This window comes from Diabrotica undecimpunctata, chromosome 6 (genome assembly GCF_040954645.1).
Source record: "Diabrotica undecimpunctata isolate CICGRU chromosome 6, icDiaUnde3, whole genome shotgun sequence".
NCBI lineage: Eukaryota > Metazoa > Arthropoda > Insecta > Coleoptera > Chrysomelidae > Diabrotica > Diabrotica undecimpunctata.
In genome coordinates, this window is record NC_092808.1 from 65,285,490 (window position 1) to 65,308,434 (window position 22,945).

General features: G+C 34.9%; 1 pseudogene; it reads right to left on the reverse strand.

Moving 5' to 3' along the window:
- Positions 1-22,945, reverse strand: part of LOC140444372 (E3 ubiquitin-protein ligase MYCBP2-like) — a 64,957-nt pseudogene that overhangs the window by 9,294 nt on the left and 32,718 nt on the right.

Here is a 22,945-nt window from a genome sequence, read left to right on the forward strand (position 1 = left end):
ACGCGCTATCTCAGAGTACTGTAGATTTTTTAATTCGATTTTTCCTCTTTTCCGGCAAACTGGGGATAAGGGACCAGAAAAAAACACAAGTTTGGAATAAGCTGGACCAAGTGCATGTACCAAAACATTAAACAAATTTTTTTTCTTTTTGTAAAATTTGGAAAAATTTTTCCAAGGGGGTACCCTTGGATTTTTATCAAATTTGGTTAATCGGCTATATTGGCGTCAATTTTGGTCCGAGAGTCAAGCGAATAGACATTTTCTACATAAAATTGGTCGCTCGTTCTTCTGCCATACTCAGAATTTTCCTACATCTATCGGTTCGTGAGGAAAATTTCCACTTGGATGTCTGTATTTGCTGAAAATTTCGTGAAAATTAAAAGTGAGTACTTTGTTTGAAATTTGAATTATTTTGATTAAGGGTGACTTGTTGTTAAAAAAAATAAACATGTGGCTAGAAATTATGCACCGTTTTGCCGGAAAATCGCAAAAACTGTAGACCATTGGATTTTTATCAAATTTCGTTAATCGCCTATGTTGGCGTCAATTTTGGCCCGAGAGTCAAGCGAATAGACATTTCCTACATAAAATTGGCCGCCCGTTCTTCTGCCATACTCAGAATTTTCCTGCATCTAACGGTTCGTGAGAAAAAGTTTCACTGGGATGTATGTATTCGCTGTAAATTTCGTGAAAATTAAAAGTGAGTACTTTGTTTGAAATTTGAATTATTTTGATTAAGGGTGACTTGCTGTTAAAAAAAAATAAACATGTGGCTAGAAATTATGCACTGTTTTGCCAAAAAATCGAAAAAACTGTAGACCATTGGAGTTTTATCGAATTTCGTTAATCGGCTATGTTGGCGTCAATTTTGGTGCGAGAGTCAAGCGAATAGACATTTCCCACATAAAATTGGCCGCTCGTTCTTCTGTCATACTCAGAATTTTCCTACATTTAACGGTTCGTGAGAAAAAGTTTCACTGGGATGTATGTATTCGCTGTAAATTTCGAGAAAATTAAAAGTGTATATTTTGTTTGAAATTTGAATTATTTCGAATAAGGGTGACATGCTGATTAAAAAAATCTATACATGTGACAAAAATTAAACAAATTTTTTTTTTTGTAAAATTTGGAAAAAATTTTCCAAGGGGGGTACCCTTGGATTTTTATCAAATTTGGTTAAGCGACTATATTGGCGTCAATTTTGGACCGAGAGTCATGCGAATAGACATTTTCTACATAAAATTGGCCGCTCGTTCTTCTGCCATACTTAGAATTTTCCTACATCTAACGGTACGAGGAAAATTTCCACTTGGATGTCTGTATTTGCTGAAAATTTCGTGAAAATTAAAAGTGAGTACTTTGTTTGAAATTTGAATTATTTTGATTAAGGATGACTTGTTGTTAAAAAAAAAAATAAACATGTGGCTAGAAATTATGCACCGTTTTGCCGGAAGATCGCAAAAACTGTAGACCATTGGATTTTTATCAAATTTCGTTAATCGGCTATGTTGGCGTCAATTTTGGTCCGAGAGTCAAGCGAATAGACATTTCCTACATAAAATTGGCCGCTCGTTCTTCTGCCATACTCAGAATTTTCCTACATCTAACGGTTCGTGAGAAAAAGTTTCACTGGGATGTATGTATTCGCTGTAAATTTCGAGAAAATTAAAAGTGAGTACTTTGTTTGAAATTTGAATTATTTTGATCAAGGGTGACTTGCTGTTAAAAAAAATAAACATGTGGCTAGAAATTATGCACCGTTTTTCCGGAAAATCGAAAAAACTGTAGACCATTGGATTTTTATCAAATTTCGTTAATCGGCTATGTTGGCGTCAATTTTGGTCCGAAAGTCAAGCGAATAGACATTTCCTACATAAAATTGGCCGCTTGTTCTTCTGCCATACTCAGAATTTTCCTACATCTAACGGTTCGTGAGAAAAAGTTTCACTGGGATGTATGTATTCGCTGTAAATTTCGAGAAAATTAAAAGTGTATATTTTGTTTGAAATTTGAATTATTTCGATTAAAGGTGACATGCTGATTAAAAAAATCTATACATGTGACTAGAAATTATGCACGGTTTTGCCGGAAAATCGAAAAAACTGTAGATTTTTTAATTAGATTTTTCCTCTTTTCCGGAAAACTGGGGTTAGGGGATCAGAAAAAAACACAAGTTTGGAATAAGCTGGACCAAGTGCATGTACCAAAACATTAAACAAATTTTTTTTTGTAAAATTTGGAAAAAATTTTCCAAGGGGGTTGGAATTTTGATTTTTGGATCCTTGGATTTTTATCAAATTTGGTTAATCGGCTATATTGGCGTCAATTTTGGTCCGAGAGTCAAGCGAATAGACATTTCCTACATAAAATTGGCCGCTCGTTCTTCTGCCTGGAAATGGTGCATTGAAAGATAGGGCTCTACAAGCAGATAGCTGGAACGATCGCAAGCAATGAATGCGAGAACCGGTGACAGCTGTAACAATCTTGTTATATATACACTGTCTGCATATACAAAACTGTTATAAAACCGATAATATTGTATGGATTCGAAACCTAGACACTAATAAAAGACACAGAAGAAAAATTACGTTGCTTCGAACGGAAAGTGTTGAAAATATATGCCCCAATAATTAATTGGCATTGTAAGAAAAGGCAAGGCGCAGAGGTTAAGATAGGTAGGTCACGCCCAAAGAGAACAAAATGACCGATAGTCGAAAATAGTATGGCAGTCTAACCCAGAAGGAAGAAGACTACCGTTATGATCATGCACCAGGTGGAGAGACAATATTCCCCAAGATCTCAATACCATAGGCTTAGAGATGGGCAAAGACCTTATGATGGACTTGAAGAAATGGAGGCCGGTGAATCAACCAAGACCCACGATGGGCTTTATAGCTACAGAGTAAGTATACACTTCCTCTTCTTCTTAAAGTTCCATCTTCTTTCGAAGGTTGGCAATCGTCATGGCTATGCGGAGCCTGTTGACTGCCGCTCTAAATAGTTCTGCACACAAACCATTCCCTCAAGTCCTTAAGCCACAATATCCTTCGTTTTCTCACATTTCGCTTTCCTCGAATTTTGCCTTGCATAATAAGCTGCAATAATGAGTATCTTTGCCCTCTCATAACATGGCTTAAGTACTTCCATTTTCTTATTTTAATAGTAAATATTATTTCAGCTTCATTTCCTATTCTTCTAGTAACTTCTGCGTTTGACATTCTTTGAGTCCATGCTTTTCGTAGGATTCTTCTGTAACACCAAAATTCAAAGGCCGCCAACTTATTTAGATGCACTTGTTTTAATGTACATGCTTCCAAGTCATAAAGTAGGTATATACACTAATCCTAGACGTAATAATAAGGAATAATAAAAACGAGTAATAACAGTAAATATGGATTTGGATTCTAAGTTGTCTTTTATAATTGCTGAAGGCTGAATAGATACACAGTTAGGATTTCTAAATTTCACTAGTTAAGATAGCACCGAATAAAAAATATTTTGCATGTTTTTCGATGTTACTTAATATACTAACCTGTAATTCGAAACAGTCGCCGATTTATAAGGATGTTCACTTTCTACAAGAGTATAATGATGACTAGTGGTTTCAATTTTGTGATCTAAACTTTCGTGGTTTGAAGATGTGCTAAGGTTTGAGGCAGATTTTATGGCACCACATGGTGTACCCATTAAATTAAGAGCTGCCACATGTGGGAGTAACTCCTGAATTAGGTTCAAAATATGAACTGCACTCTAAAACAGATAATAAAAAAATATAAATTATTTAAAAACTTTGATCTCAAGATAATTTATGTTCCAGATTGTTGACATTAATTATCCTATTACTTACACTCTTATATTTTACTAGGACTTACCTTAGAATCGCTGGTTACCAAAGGACTTATATGCGCCAAAACCAGTGGTAAAAGAGTTGTCACTATACAAGATTTACTAAGGATTTCTGCCGACGGAACCTCCTCAGCCTTTTCTCTTGCCGATACTAACAAGTTACTAGCTTTTTGAATAATAGCGCTAGTCATTGACAAAGCTGCAATTCGAGCTTGTTGTTCCAATTTTGTGGTAGCAGCTCTTCCACTTTCCAAAGGATTACTAAAAAATAAATTAATATTAAAAATTATCTGTAAAATAGTAAAACTAGAAATCTAGAGACAAGATCATATCCTGAAGATTATCATAGAATAAAATTTATATATAAATAAATATTTTGTGGTGTCCCTACGAATTGACGAACAAAGTTATGACGATCTCATTGAGGCTTTCGCCTCTTCGAGACATGACTGTTCATTTTTTCTGGGGGAAAAGGGGGTTGGTGAGAGATGTGGTGTACCGTATATAATGAACTAAATTACTAAGAAGTAAACTTAAAAAATTGACACACTATGTGACTCGAAGGTTCCGTTGCTCAGTACTGGTAGAGTCTGGACAGGGTCGTTTAGAGGTGAGAAACACGTTAAAGATAGATACAAAACAACAAAAAAGAAAAGGGAAGAAAACCATTTTTTAAGGTTATGTTTTTAAATATTAAAATCCGGAAAGACTAAAAAGACTCATATGGATATCAAAACGGAAAGAAAACATATAACAAAGTACAAATATCACAAATATAAAAAATGGTAAGATTCACTATTTAAACATAAATTATTTATATTTATATAATATATATTATAACATTATAAACATTACATGTTTGTTATTTTTCTTCAAATAATTATTTTACTCCCAATTTCTTTTGATTTTATGCATTTGTTAACTTTCTGTTTTGTTTTATTTATTTTTTTCTTCTAAAAATAGTTGTTGGTCAACTTTTCTTTCAACTAAATATTCTGTTTAATTATTATTGTCCAATTTAAATTTTCATTTATTTCATCTCATTTATTCTTTGTATAACACTGTATCTACACTACGATCTATCACTGTACGTTATCAGGTTCCGAGTATATTCTATAAAGTTCGAAGTTGTATTGTCTTCTCCACACTTTATTGTCATTCACTGTTTCATAAATTCGCCTTCCGTCTTCCTCTTCTTTTCTGATCAATGGGTCTATCAAGGAGCGTTTTTCTAACTGGGTCATTTTGTTCTATCCGCATTATATGTCCTATCCATCTCAGACGTCTTATCTTAATATGTTTTACGATATCAGGTTCCTGGTATATTCTATAAAGTTCGAAGTTGTATCGTCTTCTCAACACTTCATTGTCATTCACTGCTGCAGGCGAATCTAGCCTTAGCACTTTTCTTTCGAAACATCCTAAAACGTTTTCATTATTTTTTCTTAGAGTCCAGGTTCTGAACCATATGTTAGGACTGGGCGTATTATTGTTTTGTAGAGTTTTATTTTTGTATTTCTCGATATAATTGTGGATTTAAGGAGGAGGCTGAGCCCAAAATACCATTTTTTTTTCCGTGCAAATTCTGCGGTTTAGCTCTGGGGTAGTATTATTTTCAGTATTAAGGAGCGCTCCCAGGTATACACATTCGTTCACTGCTTAGATGACTTCGTTTTCTATAACAAGTGGTCGTAGAATTTGTGGTTGCGTGCTTATTTTCATATACTTCGTTTTGTTTATGTTTATTATTAAACCCATTTTTGTAGCTGATTCTTTTAATGCTACATACGTCTCTCGTTCAGCGTTTTCCGTTCTCCCAACAATATTGATATCATCAGCATAGGTCAGGATTTGCACTGATTTATTATATATTGAACCAGTGTTTGTGGTTTGTGACGTTTGTATTACTTTTTCCAAAGCCAGATTGAACAGTATACAGGAGAGAGGGTCTCCCTGGCAACCCGTTATTTGTTATAAAAGGCTCAGATAGTTCCCCTTGAATTCGTACTCTACATTCAACTTTTTCACGAGTGGGTTTTGTTAAATTTACCAACTGATTTTATATTCCTAGCTCTTTCATTGCTTTGAACATTTCTCTTCTATTTACAGAGTCGTAGACTGCTTTATAGTATATAAATATGTGATAAGTATCAATGCCATATTCCAGTGTTTTTTCCAAAATTGTTTCAGGCTTGCAATCTGATGAATTGTCGATTTACGACCTCTGAAAGCAGCCTGGTATTTTCCTACTATCCGTTCTGCATATGGTGCCATACGGCGACATAGTACTGTGGAAAATATTTTATACGCTGCATTTAGAAGCGAAATTCCCCTGTGGTTACAGCATTCAAAGATATCTCCTTTTTGTGTATGGTGCAAATTATTCCAATATTCCAATCATTGAGGAGGGATTTTTGTGTCCATATTTCTTTTATAACTTGCTGTAATGCCATTATGGTATCATCGTCACCTTCTTTATATATTATCTATTATTATCTATTCCAGGCGATTTGTTTCTGGCTAGTTTTTTACTGCATCTTTAACTTCAAGAATCGTTGGTGGTTCCTCTTCCCTCTCGTTTATTTCCCTTACCTCAACTCCCTCGTCTTCCAGGTTTTCTTCTTCTTCCTCTATATTAAGTGCCTGGTTAAAATATTTCACCCATCTATTCAATACATCTTTCCTTGTTGTTAGTAGGTTGTCATTCTGACTTGTGGTTTCCTTGAATTCTTTTCTGTTGATGTTAACTTTATTATAGAATGCTCTGAATTATTTCTCTCTGTTGAGGTTTTCTGTATATTTAAGTTCCTCATTTAAGTGGTTTCGTTTTTTTTTGTGTAACCTCTTTTCTTCGCTTCTTTTTGTCTGGTAATTCTTTACAATTGTTCTAGTTCGTCGAGTAAGCATCTTTCTGTAGGCTTAATTTTTTTCTTTTGTTGCATTCTTGCATTCATCGTCAAACTAATGATTTTTACGGGCACGAATTTCTGTTCCTATTTTCTCTTTCGCTGCTGCTTCAATGTCTTCCTTTATTCTGGTCCAGTAGGAGTCTATATATGTCTGGTTTCCTTCATTTACATTTTGATTCCTTAGCCTGTTGGTGATGTTTTCCGAGTACCGTTCTGCAGTTCGTATCGTACCGCATCTCCCAGCTTTTGCACATTCCATTTTTTTGTATCCATTTCATTTTCTTTACTGGTGTTAGTGTTTTATATTCGTAGTTGATAATTTTTTATAATCTTCTTATAATCTTTTTACATTGTTTTCTTAATCATACCTAACCTCTCTATGCCGTTTCATTTAAACTTTCTTAAAGGTATATGTAGGTTAAATCTTTATCTTCATGTTCATATATATTTATTAATCCTATTGACATATGAAATATTTGGCATATCATTTGAACGAGACGGGAGTGATTGTTTGGTTAACAGATTAATTTTTACATAGAAACGTCTCCCCTGTGGACTGAGCTGTTTCGCAATTTTTACAGTTCCACTATCAGGTGATTTATTCAAAACGACTCATTTTAACCAATTAGTAACAACATATAAATATTTCAAATAGAAAAAATATACACTACCTGTAATATAAAATAATTGGAATTTGGCCTCTAGTAAGAGTTGTACCATTAAAACTTAATGAACATGTAGAAAATGTAAAAATTGTATTATCAGATCCCTTAATAGAATTTAATCCACCATCTCCATTGTTAGTTCGTCCTCCATGATTTCGTAATCGTACTGCATATTTAATGTTTTCCTAAAGTACAAAAATATGAAATTAACTTAAAGGACATTATTTACTTTAAATATTTAATTAACCTTACCTTAACTGAGATCGCTCTGTCAAATTTTATTTCAATAATATCTGGAGGAAAATCCTCTGGTCCAAACGATCCTCTAGTAACTTCCAAGCTGTTCCAACGGTGTGAATGAGCATGGCAATCCACAGTATTTAAAGAGGTTGTCTAGACAAGAAAATGATTATTTGCTATACTGGTTGGGAAATACATATGATCACAGTTTTTATGACAGAACGTTTCAAAGGAACAGTGAAAGCAATCGACAAAAATTAAGATAGGAATCGAGAAGGCAAGATCAGCTTCGTCAAAATATAAAAAATCTTTGACACTACCGATATAAAATGAAAGTAAAAGTTCGTTTACTAAAATTCTCCGTTGTTCCATATGGAGTGGAGTCTGGTGTCACTGGAATGCCTGGCCCATATAATTGTTGAGTTATGTCAACGCCTGGAGATGTTTTAACGGATCTTATACAGTTTCTAAATCTTTTTCCTATCATAATATAGTCTATTTGGTTTCTTATAAAGAATGTATCCTAATAAAATTAATATTCTTTACTTTGATTTGTTTGTTTTATAATATTTTATTGGTCAAATTGCTGAGCTTTCCTTCTATAAATGGTTGTTTCTTTAACTTCTGTCATGGTGGAATACTTAGAAACTATACCCCGAACAGTACTAGTAGAGGGTTTATATACAAGAGCGTCATGTAAATTTAAAACTACTAAGCAGTAGGTGCTTTCGTAAACATATTTGTGAAACATAGTTTGCACAATGAAACCAGTCAAAATGGACTTAGGGACAACTTGCAACAGCAAATAATTATGTAGTTTTCAGCACTAACTTCCAGAGAAAAGATATCCATAAAGGAACATGGAAAATACCAGGAACCAATGAAGCCAACCAAATTGACCACATGTCAGAACGTATCGCGGGGCGAACTCTGACTCAGATCACTATCTTGTGGGGGCAAAATTGCGGCAGAAAATTGCGACATTAAAAACAATAATAACGGAATCTACAGAGGAAACTGCAGCTCAGCCCAACTCAAGACATTCGAGAGAAAGATACTGATAAAAGTATATGGCCAGGTGCAAGAGGAAGACGGCAGATGGAGAATCAGGAGAAACGACGAGGTTAATGAATTGAATGAAGGGTATGACGTTGTAAGATCTGTGAAAAGACAAAGACTGTCATGGCTGGGCCATGTTCAGCGACAAGAAGACACGAAAACGACAAAGAAGATGTTACAGTGAAAACCGGTAGGAAGGCTGAAAAAAGGAAGATCCAAGACGAGATGATTGGATGACGTGGAAGAGGACCTGAAAACCATGAATATAAGACAATGGAGGAGAAGGGCCTAAGAGAGATCTGAATGGAAGGAGATAGCCAGACAGGCAAATACCCATCCAGGCTTATGATCCCAAAAGAAGAAGAAGAAACACTAGGTGCTTCTTATTGATAATATTTTATATCGGGACAGGTACTGTTTGAAACTGTAGGTTTAAAATTCTTTGTTACTGGACATTACGTTATGGGAATTATTATTTATGTCATAAAAACTGTGCTATCAATATTTTTAAAACGAAGTATAGTGATCAATGATACGTTGAAAATTGGAAATAACCACATTAATGATGAACGAGAAAATGCAGGATAAAATTCACTAATTGGGGAGAGCAATATTTGCTAATTGAAATAAATAGCAATAAGATCCCCATTGCTGATATAGCAAGAAATCTGGATAAGCACCTTAATGCGAGATTTCTTTCAAAAGTCCATTTAAAGAAAAAAAAAATAACTTAAATTAAGATACAAAAAATGGATCTTAGAAATATTTAAACTCCAATTAAATAACATTTTATACAACTTATATAATTATTAAAGTCAGGAAGACACAATATTCTTATCCTGATGATAGCTAGAAATATAAATATATTTAATAATAGGTACTTACATCTTCCAAAAGTTCGAGTTCGTATTCGTAATGACCAATACCACCGTAAACTCCTACTCCAATTATCGATATTCCAGGACGATCAACTTGAAAACAAATTGCATCAGGTGAACCATTACCTGTATTCCAAGTTCTAGATTGATTTGTTCTAGTAAAACGAGATGGCGTCATATGTAAAATTCTGCCGTAATTTCCTTGCAGATCTTCCTGTAATAAGTTTTATATAAGATTTTTTTGTTACATAAAATATTAATCACTTGTTGCTTGAAATTATATTAATTAGAAAAATTGACATTGGATTGGCCCTACAGAAAACTGATTATAATATTACAAGCGGTTAGGACTTGTCGATGGAATGGAATTTAAACCAAATCCTGAAAAATTTTCGTCTACGGGTTATATAATTTCTACCTCTTTGAAAAATTTGCACTTTATAAAACAATTTTTTATGTAATTTTCCGCAATAATATGCTAACTTTTGTTCATCATATGAATAGCATTTTTGCTTTTTATTGCCATATCACTCACTGGAGCTAGCTGAAGACGCCTAGTCATAAAAATCCATATTTGCTATAATTTTTCGTACTACTTTTCTATAATTTTTCTTAAAAGCAGAACTTATCCCTTAATCCATCGGTTGAATAAGTGAAGTTGTAGTGGCGGACAAGAAATGGATTCAGCCTCACGTCAGGTTTATGGGTAGAGCAGTTATCAACAAATAACAAAACTTTTCTATTTTTACTGTCGTTTTCTTGTCGTCAATAAGCCATTCCTTAAACAGGATTATTGTAATCCAAGCAATTTGATTTTCCAATAATAAAAAGTGGCAATTTATGGCTTCCATCGGAATTAGCACAACACATTATCGTAAATCTGTCATGTGGTTGACACTTATCCGCCCACAGCTTTCTCCCCTGGGAAACAAAAGGTGCCGTCTGAAGTAGCTCGGTAATAAAGCAAAGTTTCGTCACAATTGTACACGCAGGCTGTTTCATAATTTTTAATTAATGAAGGTAGCACATCCGTTATCCATGTATTTGCGACAGATACATCGGCATCTTTCGCTTCTTCAATTTTCTTGAAGGAAACTTGTGAACGATTTTTCCATCTGCATTACCATCCATTTGTCGCCTTGAAGTTCGCATTACCCAAATTTTCGACTATTTCTTCAACATTTTTCTTTAAAACTGGGCCGCTAATACGAACATTTCGGGCCCTTTCTCAAAAATTGGCAAGTTAATTATGAATTAGCTTGCCAATTGTTAATGAAACTGACTTATTTTTTAAAAGTTTGCTCACCTGTATTTGTGAAATTACAAACTTTTTAGCAATTTCTATTTATTTAACAATTACAATTACATTAACTTTTTTTTCTTTTTTTTTTTTATTTTATATAAAAAATTACACAACGTGCAAAGGAGTATAAAATGCATGTATAGTAAAAGTGTTATATAATACTGTGTATAAATGACAGAAACTAGATTTTCATCGTAGTCTAGCAGCTCTTAGCTCCATCAATGCGCTTTGAGTGATAATCCAGTGGGTCTTGCCGACATGGTTGAAGTTAATGTTTTTAGTTATTATCTTCTTTTTCGCAGCTTCCGATGATGACGATGAACACAGCAAGGATCAGAAGGATACGTCAACGGATCAGACGGTGATCCTACACTGACTGACTATGTGGCAACGAGATCGTATAGAGCACCTGAAATTTTAATAGCTAATAGGAGCTATACAAAAGGCATAGATCTATGGAGCATATGATGCATTCTTGCAGAAATGGTTTTAGGAAAACCTATATTTCCAGTAACATCTACGGTGAACCAACTAGAAGATAATGGCGACCATTCCTACGCCAAGTCAAGAAGATATAAATACTCTGTATTTCCGGGGATTGGATCTTCAATGATTAAAAATGCGTCAGCAGTTAAAAAAATACCCCTTGTTTCGATTCTGGGCAACAATGTACCTTCAGATGCAATTGATCTTATAAATAGATTGTTGGTGTTTAATCCACACGACAGACTTACAGCAGAAGAGGCTTTGGAACCTTCCTATATTGCGAGATTCCACAATCCTGATCAGAAGATATCTCTTGAAATGTCAGTCACGGTGCCGTTAAACGATGACGTCAGGCTATCTGTAGACGATTATCGAAATAAGTTATACAAACTGATGGCATCGCACAATCAAATACAATCTAAACCATCTCATTTCGTAAAGCCAAAAGTTTGTACCTCAAGTTTACTCAAAGGTTTTTAAAAACACTGAAAACTATTTTAAGCATCATGCGACAGTACAAGAAAAATCATATATTTCACATTCAGAGCCTAAGATAGCGAGCAAAAAGAAGCATTGGATGAAATCGGATTCGAAAGTTGTATCAATATCAACCATTCCTGTTACTTTACACAGAAGTGAAGTTATGAAAGTCGGCGGTGATTGTCGTTCGGCTGTGAAAAAGTCGTCGGCGAAAGCTGCGAAAAAGAAGATAATAAACTCTGAGATAGCGCGTTCCACCATGCTGGCAAGACCCACGGGATTATCACTCAAAGCGCATTGCTGGAGCTAAGAGCTGCTGGACTACGATGAAACTCTAGGTCCTGTCATTTGATACACAGTATTATATAACACTTTTACTATATATGCATTTTATACCCGTTTGCAGGTTGTGTAATTTTTTATATAAAATAAAAAAATTAACTTTTTATTTTGAAGTAAGATCCTTTATCTTCGAGTTTAATAAGCCATGATTGACTTGCTAACAGATAGGTTTCTGGGCGAATAGAATTTTTAGAGAAATGAAAGAGTGCTTGTGAATGTTTCGAAGAAGTATTGAATTGGTACTCATAACAAAGTAATAAAGTATTTTTTACCTGACAGACCCTAATAAACCAGACATGATTTAAATTTTTAGGAAATTGTACATTAAAAGTTATTCGTTTATCCGAAAAATAGTCTACTAAGTGGTATTATTTTATTAAAACGTATTCATATAAACGGATAAACTTATTAAGGAGTAAATTGGAAACGCTTCGAGACCTCACATTTCTTTTTCTTAAACTGGGATATTCCTATAATCGGTATTCTAATTGGCGGGTTCGACTGTATTATAGACATAAATAAAACTTGAAGTAAACCATGCATACTTTAAAATAACTATAATGATGTACTATATAAACCATACTTACTTCAGAAGAGCTACACTGATGTACCAATTCGGCTAATACCCTTGCTAGCAAATGACAACAGAACTTCGATAAATCCGAAGACGACGAAGTTGTACTTTTATGCAAACTTCTTACAACGGGGTTTGAAGCCAATGTTATGAGGCATTCCAATACATCACACCATTGCCATGAAATATTACTGGAAGTAGATTCAACCTATAACAAAAGAATGACATGTTCCATTACAATTATTAACAGGTAATATAGCTGTTACAAGTAACTACTGAATATTGGAAAGATCTACTCTTATTTAATAAGTAATATAGTAGAGTAAATTACAGTAGAGTCTCTATTAGTAACAATGTACAAAAACGTGAAGTAAGCATATGTAGTTTATTTGTTTTAAAATCTTGTTGCTGAATTATTTATAAGGATAAACAAAATATTACAGTATTTATTTTACATAACCTCAAATGTTTTTGCTTACATTTAAATTAATGAAAAATGGCGCTAGTAAAGTTACTTTTTTAATTTTACTTTGTCTTTCAGATCATGGATACTTTTAAGTACAAGTAAAACGCAGCGTATGCCAAATACCAATAAAAAGTTGACAGATGCGGAGTTGTTCCAATTGTTAGAGGAGGATTCTGATGAATTTTTGTTATCTGGTTCAGAACACAACCGACGACGAAGAATCTGATAAAGAAGATGAATGTAACAATCGGTAGAATCTAACGACCAACAAAATAATGATGATGAATTGTACGAAGTTGACTGTACTCAATAGTAAACGCGGCAAAGACTCACGAAGAGTTGTAGCGCCATTGATGATGATGATGATGACATGTTTCATTAAAAAGCATTAAGTTGTTCACGATCACCGGTGATATTAGTGGCACGTGCATGTGTAATATGTTACTGCGTGCCATTAGGATCACCCGTGATCTTACTATTTAAAAAAAATATAAGAATGTAAATTTACTTTGTATTATTAACCATTTGTATGAATAAATATTGTTTTGTAAGCATTTTTCACTTTAACACCTGGGGAACTTACCTAACACTCTTATGGTGGCAGCCCAATGTGTTAAGATCTTATTCTCCAAAGCAGGCACAAAAGCAGAGATATCTACTTTACATCACGCGTTTTTACACAGTAGATCACACAACATAGCTCACACTGAGGAAACGTGAAATACGGAAAAAACCATCTATCTATGGAATAAAAATGCTTATATGGATGAAAAATCCTCTGCATTGACGACATTCCAATAATGTCAGCCAGGACTATGTGCCGAAATACTGGATGATATGAGGAAAGATATTTCCTGAAACTGTGAGCTTTCTACTTGCCATTTTCGCTGAATAACATAGTTCAAATACCCTCAAGTGTAACACGACAAATGCTGATATTTATTACAACTGATAGGAAAGCTACTTACTGAAGAACTACCCAACAAACTGGGCACATCGAGAAGATCGCCAATACAGAGATACATAAATAAGAGACAATGGAAAATGGAAAGTACCCAGACATACCTAGTAATCCTATCAGTGGTGTCATTCAGAAGAACCTTCTAGAGAACATCATACACCTGGGTATTATTGAAAATTTCTATAACATTATGCAAAAAGCGCTATTGTTTGGGAGGTACACTAGTATACCAGATCAAATAGGGTTCTGTAATAGGGAAAGATTACCCCCAAAGCTTATTCCTTTTGATACCGTAAGCATGAAACGACACAAATTTCACCGCAAATATAATATTTTCTTTGCCGTCCAAAGGTATTTTTAAGGTTTTCATTAATTCATTGCTTTTCTCTATTATACTATTTTCATAAAACTAACACAATAATGTACTCACCTGACTCTTGTAGCTCATTTGTTCAACTAAGATGGGATAATGATGTGAATCCGAATTACTCATCATTGGTAATCCTGTGTTGTCAGAAGGACTTAAGCCTCTATGCAAGCTACTTTCCGAACAAATACTTTGTCCAATTAGTGGAAACGTACTTCTTAATCTGACAGTAGGGGGCACAAAGAGCACACAGTATTGCACTCAGTAATCTCTGACTGTGTTATAAATGTGTTGTCCATTGTCCTAAAAATCAGAGAAATTATTATTTTTTAAATATAAAACTGCTATATACATGGTGCGGCATTAGTGCAAGAAAGTCCAATTACTCAATTATCGTAAGAGATACAAAAAAATATTTAGGTGAAAGTTGAAGCATAGGTCATCAGTTGGACCATACTTTGAAAATATTTTCAAATATACAAGGTCACCCATATTGAAGGGTGGTACAAACTGATCTTTTTTTTTTTAATGGAACATCTTGTAGGTTTTTACATTTTTGACTTTATCGCCAGTCTCGTTTTTTGCAATATATATTTTTACAATGTTATACTTGGTAGTTTAGAAGACAATTACGTTTTTTTAGTTTGAGTGTGAGATCTGGATTATCCAATCTACATAAAATATTGTACATAATTTCAAATTTCATCAGTTGACTTCCTATAGTAGTGTCAGTTGGACCTCTGGCCAATGCTAAGTTTCATAGAATTTTGAAATGTGCAGATCACATATCCATGATTTTGACTGCCCATCCAAGCTGTCATATGTCACATGTCACTTCAACATTTCGGTTGACCGGGAGCCATTTTGTCTCCGGTTTCCATACATAATGTAGCTTCGCCTATTTTAAAAAAATTTTAAAGATTTTGTCCTTGTGTAGTGTAGTGTGATGTTTAATTTTATGTTTATAACATTTTATTCTTGTTGGATAGGCCACAATTGACAAACTAAGTCTAAAACGTTATTCACATAAAAACTTTTATCAACCATCAACTCGAGTTTTTATCGAAGTTAATTAATTTCTTCAATTAAAAACAAACGTTTCTTGGCTTATTTCGGATGCCCCTGAAGATGCTCTAGGGAGCGAAAGTACTTGGACAAGATTTAATGAATAAACTGTGGTCGATATCTGCCTTTTATTTGATCAAAGTTTAAACAAAATAAAACTTTAATGAAACGCTAAAATTTTTATTAAAACATTCTATTTCATATAATCCAAAGTGGAGATTGTTGGTTTTGCTTCTAGACCTCTCACTTATAAACTGCTCGGATATGTGATTTATGATTTTAATTACTGTATAGTTAGATAAAAATGTTATTTATATAATGAAAAGATTACATATAACACATTTTTTCATGTATACAAACAAGTATTTTCTTAATTTTGTAAGCACTATAAATAGATTAACATACCTTACTGCATTCACTAAGCAGGTCACCACAGACAAGTCCATTTTAGATGAGCTGTTGGGTAAAAGCGTGAAAACATGACACGAATGTATTATGACATTCATCCAGAACGTTATTCATCAAACTGATGGCTCAAAGTGTTGCTCCTGCTGGACTTCTTGTTCTGCATAACTATCGTATGTTATCCGATAAGATTTGCTTTAGTAGCGTTCTAACTTCCCCTATACACTCCGCTAATTGAACGTTTTCCAACGACATTTTTTTGTTAATATGTCGAGGGTATATTTTCATTGGTGTAAGTACATATTAAGCGTAAACTAGCTCTGCTTATGTAAACCAATCTTTCTAGTTCTAAACTAGTATAAGACACTTATGATTATGTCCTTCTACGATACCCCATTTAAATGTATTCCATGACCACTGCAGTAGAGAAAGTAAACTCTGGAAGCATTCTCTTGTAACAGTTCTTGAAAAATCTTTAGATAATATGTGAATTGGTTCGCTTATATCACTTTGTCTGGGCGAAGATTGATTTTCAGGCGTTACTATTTTATAAAGAAGTTGTGGGATCTGTCCAGCGTTCACGTCTGTGCCGTTGTTGGACTTTTTGGATGATTTTGAAATAGAAGAGAATTTGATCTTCTGTTGTAACCATAGTTTGGCCAGAGATCCGCAATCGCTGCTAGGGCCACTGATGCGACACCAAGCGACATACCAGCGATGTGCCTGAAAATAAACAATAAGAGTAAATATCAAACCGATTAGGCTGGTGCAGCAAGAGATATGAACGCTCGAATTATGTCTCTTTATGACTATATTATTAGAAAAGATTTGTATATCTTAAATTCTGAAATATCGAATAAAATTCAAAACTGGCAGGTATTGGAGAACATCTCTATGCCTGACCACCGCTGGCTATTAGCCTGAAAAAAGTCTTAATAAATCTCGAGAAGCTAGGAGGATGGATTGTAGAACTCTACAACCAACTCTTAGAAGATGCTCTGCGGAATAACAACGCTTTAACTCCGGAAACTAATACAGAATTGGAAGGTATACGATATCTATCCAAAACAAAATAAGCTATGCTTATAAAAAATTCTGTCCGATAAGAATGGTCCACGAAAATCGCAAAATCAACTCTTGATGGTAAACTAGAACCTGTTAGGAAGACAGCAAGAATAGCTTTCAGTAGAGCAAATTCACCTAACTCAAATAGGATTGGAATTCTTATCAATCAAACCACAGAGAGTTTACTCTGAGATAGCGGCGTAACAAAGAGCTACATGGAGAGCCTTCTGTAAGGAAGTCCAAGATTTCCTGCAGGTTCAGGCTACAAAAAGCGCTCCCAGAAGACCCACATCAGCATATTGGCAAATTAACGAAGGAAGATGGTAGAAAAACTTTGCGTTTCTTTGCATTGCAATCTTTGCGAAAGTGCTGAGATCCTAATGAAAACACACTTTTTTAGTTCTAACGCCTCAAAAGCACCGAACTGGATAGAATAAGCAATCATACACTCACTGAATGCCTGGCATCTGTCCAGGACAATGATTAGAGAAGAAAAGGTAAGATGGGCCTCTCGTGCCTTTCAAGCCTTTTAAGACACCAGGGCCTGACGGCATATTCCCACCTTGTGGGAATGTTCAGAGCCTCCTTGGCTCTGAAATATATTCCTAGGAAATGGAGAGACGTTATCCACTTGTACGCAAGAGAGATACCTCTAGGAATAATCAAAACGATCGAAAATATCTACCAAAACAACACAGTAAAAGTAGAAGAAGAACTAACCGAACCTATTAAAGCAGCGGGGGGGGATGGGGGGGATAAGACAGGGAGATTCCCTGAGTCCTCTACTGTTCGACCTGATTATGGATGAAATAATAAAAAAAAAGTAAGAACTAAAAAAGGATACCAAAGGGGAGAGAAATAACCTAAAATAATCTGCTATGCAGACGATTACTACTCTCTTAAAGTGAAGACGATTTACAACGTATGCTGCACCCAATTTAATATAACTGCCAGAAAATTTAATATGTTAATTTCCCCAAAAAAAGACAAAATGCAAGGTTATAACAGCAAATTTACTAAGATGTAAATTGGAGCTGGAAGGTCAGATAATAGAACAAGTGATGGAGTTTAAATATCTAGGCATCACATTATCTAGCTACGGAAAGCTCGAAACTAAAGTGGAAGATCAAGTGAATAGAGCAAACAGAGCCTGAATGAAACAATATGGAGAAATAAAAATATCGGAAAAGAAATCTAAGGCATAATTTACAAAACAGTCATCAGACCATAATGAAATACGCGGCAGAAACACGACCTGATACAGAGAGGACAAAAAGGATGTTAGAAACAGCAGAGATGAAAACACTTAGAAACATTGATGGTAAGACACTATGGGACAGAGCTAAAAGTATAGATATACGACAAAGATGCAAGGTGGAGAACATCAAGAACTTTGTTAGAAATAGAAGAGTAGAATGGAACGATCATATAAGCCTAATGACAACAAATAGAGTAGTAAAGATGGCAAGAGACGGTTTCCCAATAGAAAGACGATCAGTAGGAAGACCACGAAAACGATGGAACGCCAACTTACCGGAGGCACATTGAAAAACAGACATGTCTACATAAAAAGAAGAAGAAGAAGAAGTGGAGATAGGTACACGTGGTCTTCATACCAAATCCAGGTAGGATGAACTACACCCTACTTAAGGCTTTCCGACTAATTAGCCTAACATCGTTTAGGTTCATAGTCAACCTGGTTCATAGACCAAGGGAAGAAGTTCTGGTTCACAACCCATTTGATCCAAATAAACATTCACATATTTCGGGAAGATCAACCGATTCTTCACTGTATCAAGTAGTGGGAAAATGGAAAGATCGCTGGATAATAAAGAATCCACCCTAGGTATATTCATAGACATTGAGACAGCCTTTGATAAAAACCCAACAGGTTAATGTCAAGAATGGGCCTCTGGCCGCGAGCGAATGGATATTCAATATGCTTTCCAATAGAGCAATAAGCATAAATGTATAAATGTAAAACACGTTTCGGTAAGAGGCATAGTGTTACGAGGGGATGTACACAGGAAGGGGTGCTATCACCACTCCTCTTGAACATAGTTCTAGACACTCTGGTTGACTAACTCAGCAACAACGGGTTCTGCATAATAGCCTATGCAGACGACATTGCTGTCCTGCAAAGCGGTAAGTTTAAGAAAATACTATGTGATAGATTACGAGTTGCTCTCAGGCTAATAGAAGCATGGTGTGAAGAACAATCACTAACTCAATCTTCGGATGGTAATAACATCATCCTGAGGTGGGATAAAGGGACACAATGGGAATAAAGGCAACCGCATTGCTGACCAACTAGCTAGGAAGGTGACAGGCCTAAGACTCTTAGGATCTGGTGTTACTTTTAGCTATGGTATATTAAAACAGTGATCGACGCATAACTCACAGTCAGTCGAATGCCGCACACGTTCCTCAAAATCAAAGGAATTGTTTTTTTTATGATAACGGTTTGTTAGGTTCTGCATAGTTGTGTGCTCTGCAGAGCAATAGCAGTGTACGTCGACGGTGTGCGCTGGAATCGATTGCGATTTGATTTGAACGCAAAACGTTCAGCTGAGCTCACAGCGTACACATCTATACCGAAATTATAATTGTATTTTTTATGTAGTTATTATTATTGTAGTAATTAAGTGATCTCTACTAAATTTTCTCCCGAGAAAGATGAAGGACTAATGGATCCAATATATCAGTTCCCAATAAATTTCTGGAAACTCTAAAATATTCTTGAAATTTTTCCGCGTTTTAAAACAATCTTCTTTCGACTGTTAATTTAAAAGCTTTCTATATTACGACATGAAAAAAATTTTATTGACATTTTTATTTCTTTCATTTAGATTTGACATTATCAACTCTTCTTCATCCTCTTCTTGGAGTAATAAAATTATTGCGTTAAGTTTGCGAGAATTTATTTTTCTAAACGTACAACCTTTAAGAGAATAAACGTGAAACTAATTTCTTAACTTGTTTTGAGCGCGACAGAATATATGTATGTGAACTAATCTAACAAACTGACTCACCCAAAACTGCCGTGAGTCGAGTACAAACAGATTCTGCTGTACGTGTATACTGTGCGCTGTGCACTGTTCTAACAAACCGTAGCTTTAGGTTAGTCAACTACAACAATCGCGGAAATTGCCAAATTTCACTCCCACACGTAAACCGTGAAAAGATACAAAGAAGGGCAAGGACGTAGACTTGCCAGGGTAAACACTAAGAAATCTTCAGCATCAAAGAAGGACTTAGAAATGACCAGGAAAAACCTACGCTTGACAGTTGGTTTTTTATTTGGTCATTATCAACTAAGGAAACACCTCCACACACCGGGGATAGTAGACACATCTCTATGCAGAAAGACACATCTCTATACAATGGGTTTATTGTGGTCTAAGTGATGCGAGATTTGACTAGTACTCCGTACTCTACAGACATACTCTACAAACAGATTAAATCGATCAATTTAGCAACTTAACTGGTTAGTTACTCCGACACAAGATATTCCAAATGTAAGCTAACTTTACAATATGATGTTTTCTTTAAAATATGAAATTAAAGAAAATCAGATAATCTAAAAAACGTTTAAGCCCTTTTTGTTAATTTTGTAATATACATAAGAGAGTTTTTGGTCAGTAATACAATAAAATTCATGAACAAGATTATTCAAAATCAAACATACATACCTGTAGTGATACTGGTTCATCAAATAAGATAGGAAACTTCTGTCTTGGTCCACATTCGTAGGGAATTTCTTCAGTTTCAGCCAACAACTCGCCATCGATTTCCTGTTCTCCTCCTTCTGGTCCAATATCTAACAGTTTCAATTTAGCAGTATACTCTCCTCTGCCTCCAAACAAACCGAATCCCCCAAGTAATATGTCTGTATCGGCCGTAAATCGGATAGCCTCAATGCTATGTCCGGAATATCCCCAACCGCCACCGTGGCTTTCAAATCTGTTAACCGCTTGAAAGTCTTCTTTGGAATATTGTTTGCCTGTCATCTGGCATCTTTCGTCGACAGTTTCGTTTATAGCTGTTATCTGCAGATCATGAGACATCGTTAAAATATCCAAGCAACATAGCAGATTGATAGCTGCTTGAAATCGTGTAACATAACAGTTTGTGGTGACAGGTAAAGCTAGTTCTGGCGAAAGAATCGAAGACAATTGCACGTTTCGGTCAACATTTCTGGCATCTTTAATATTTCTAATTTCACTCAAATATTTTCCTTCAGGTTTGTTAACGTTCTTTAAAGTTTGTAGTTCTGCAGCTATGACATTGTATGCTGTAAATTCATTATTCATAACACTGTAAGACCACAAGACGTTGTAGATAGGATCCATGCAAACAATTTTGTTACTGAAGTCGACTTGGTCGGCTGATTTAAACGAGTTGCAATTTCCATCTCTTTTATTAATGACTAGACATTTAAAATTCTTCGCAGTTTCTTCTTCATTGGGAAGTAAAACTAAAAATGGAATTTCAATTAAATTAAAATCAATTAATATAAAAGCAGAAATCGTAGAAAATAATAGTAATAAAATACATGAAAAATAATAAGGAATTAAGATCTGAATGTATAGCGGCAAAACTATTAAAAGAACATCCAAGTTGACGTCCTAGCAGAGAAAGAGTATTTATGAGATACATAAACAGAAAAGAAATCCCAAGGAATTGCAAGAAGCATCGATTACGCCCATCTAAAAAAGGGCCACAAAGACTATTGTGGAAACTACAGATGCACCTCAGTAACCAGTACCTTTAGTCGATTATACGGAAAAATCTTAACAATTTAGTTGAAGAGGAGTATGAACCGTATGAAATAGAACAACAAGCAGCATTCCGAGCTGGAAGGTCATGTCTCGATCATATTTTTACTATAATTCAACTGACTGAAAAAAAATGTATCAACATGTTATATCAACTCCTGGAAAATTATCCAATAAATAACTTAATGCAGTAAAGCAACTGTACAAACAAGCCATATTAAAAATAAAATTAAGAAATACCCTATTAGAAAATTCCTTGTAACTAAAGGATTGCGACAGGGATGTTGTCTTTCTCCGATTTTATATTCTGAAAGGTGGAGAAGACCCAGTCCTGGAATCAGTGTACAATTGAATGAGGAGAATATTTTGTATAATCATTTAGCTGATGATCAAGTGGTTATAGCCCCGCTCAAAGATGACCTAGAAGTTAAGGCAAAAAAGTTATATGTATAAATAATATCAAGAATGGAGTCTTTAAGTGAATCGATCAAAAACACAATACTTGTGAGTTGGAAACACAACAGGAACCTTGATCATACATGAAAACACTGTAATTACGGCTTGTAGGGAGTAAAGACATTTAGACACAACAATCTAGTATCCGGACTGAAATGGAAGTAGAAGAAAGGATATTAAGAAAGTGAAAAAGGTTATAGGATGTCTAACTTCAATACTGTGGTCCAAAGATATATCTTGAGAAAGAAAACACCTCTTTAATTAATCTTTAAAAGTATCGTACTGTGTAGATGCGAAGCATGGCAGCTAAACAAATCTCTAGAACGTTGCATGTTGCGCTTAACAATAGACTTCTGGTGGGAGGCGACCGAATTCAACGCCTATAAAAACGATAAAATCACTGACTAGCTGTGAAGCCGTGTTGCTCCCAGAGTATAGAGGGATATGTACTCTGGTTGCTCCTGTGTAAGCGTAAGACAGAGTAAGACAGTGTTTATTTTAAATAGGTATTATGTCAAAATTTATAATTTATAATATTAAATAATTTATTATTGTACATTTGAAGAGGTTAGTCGACGCCTACCACTCTGAGATAGCGCG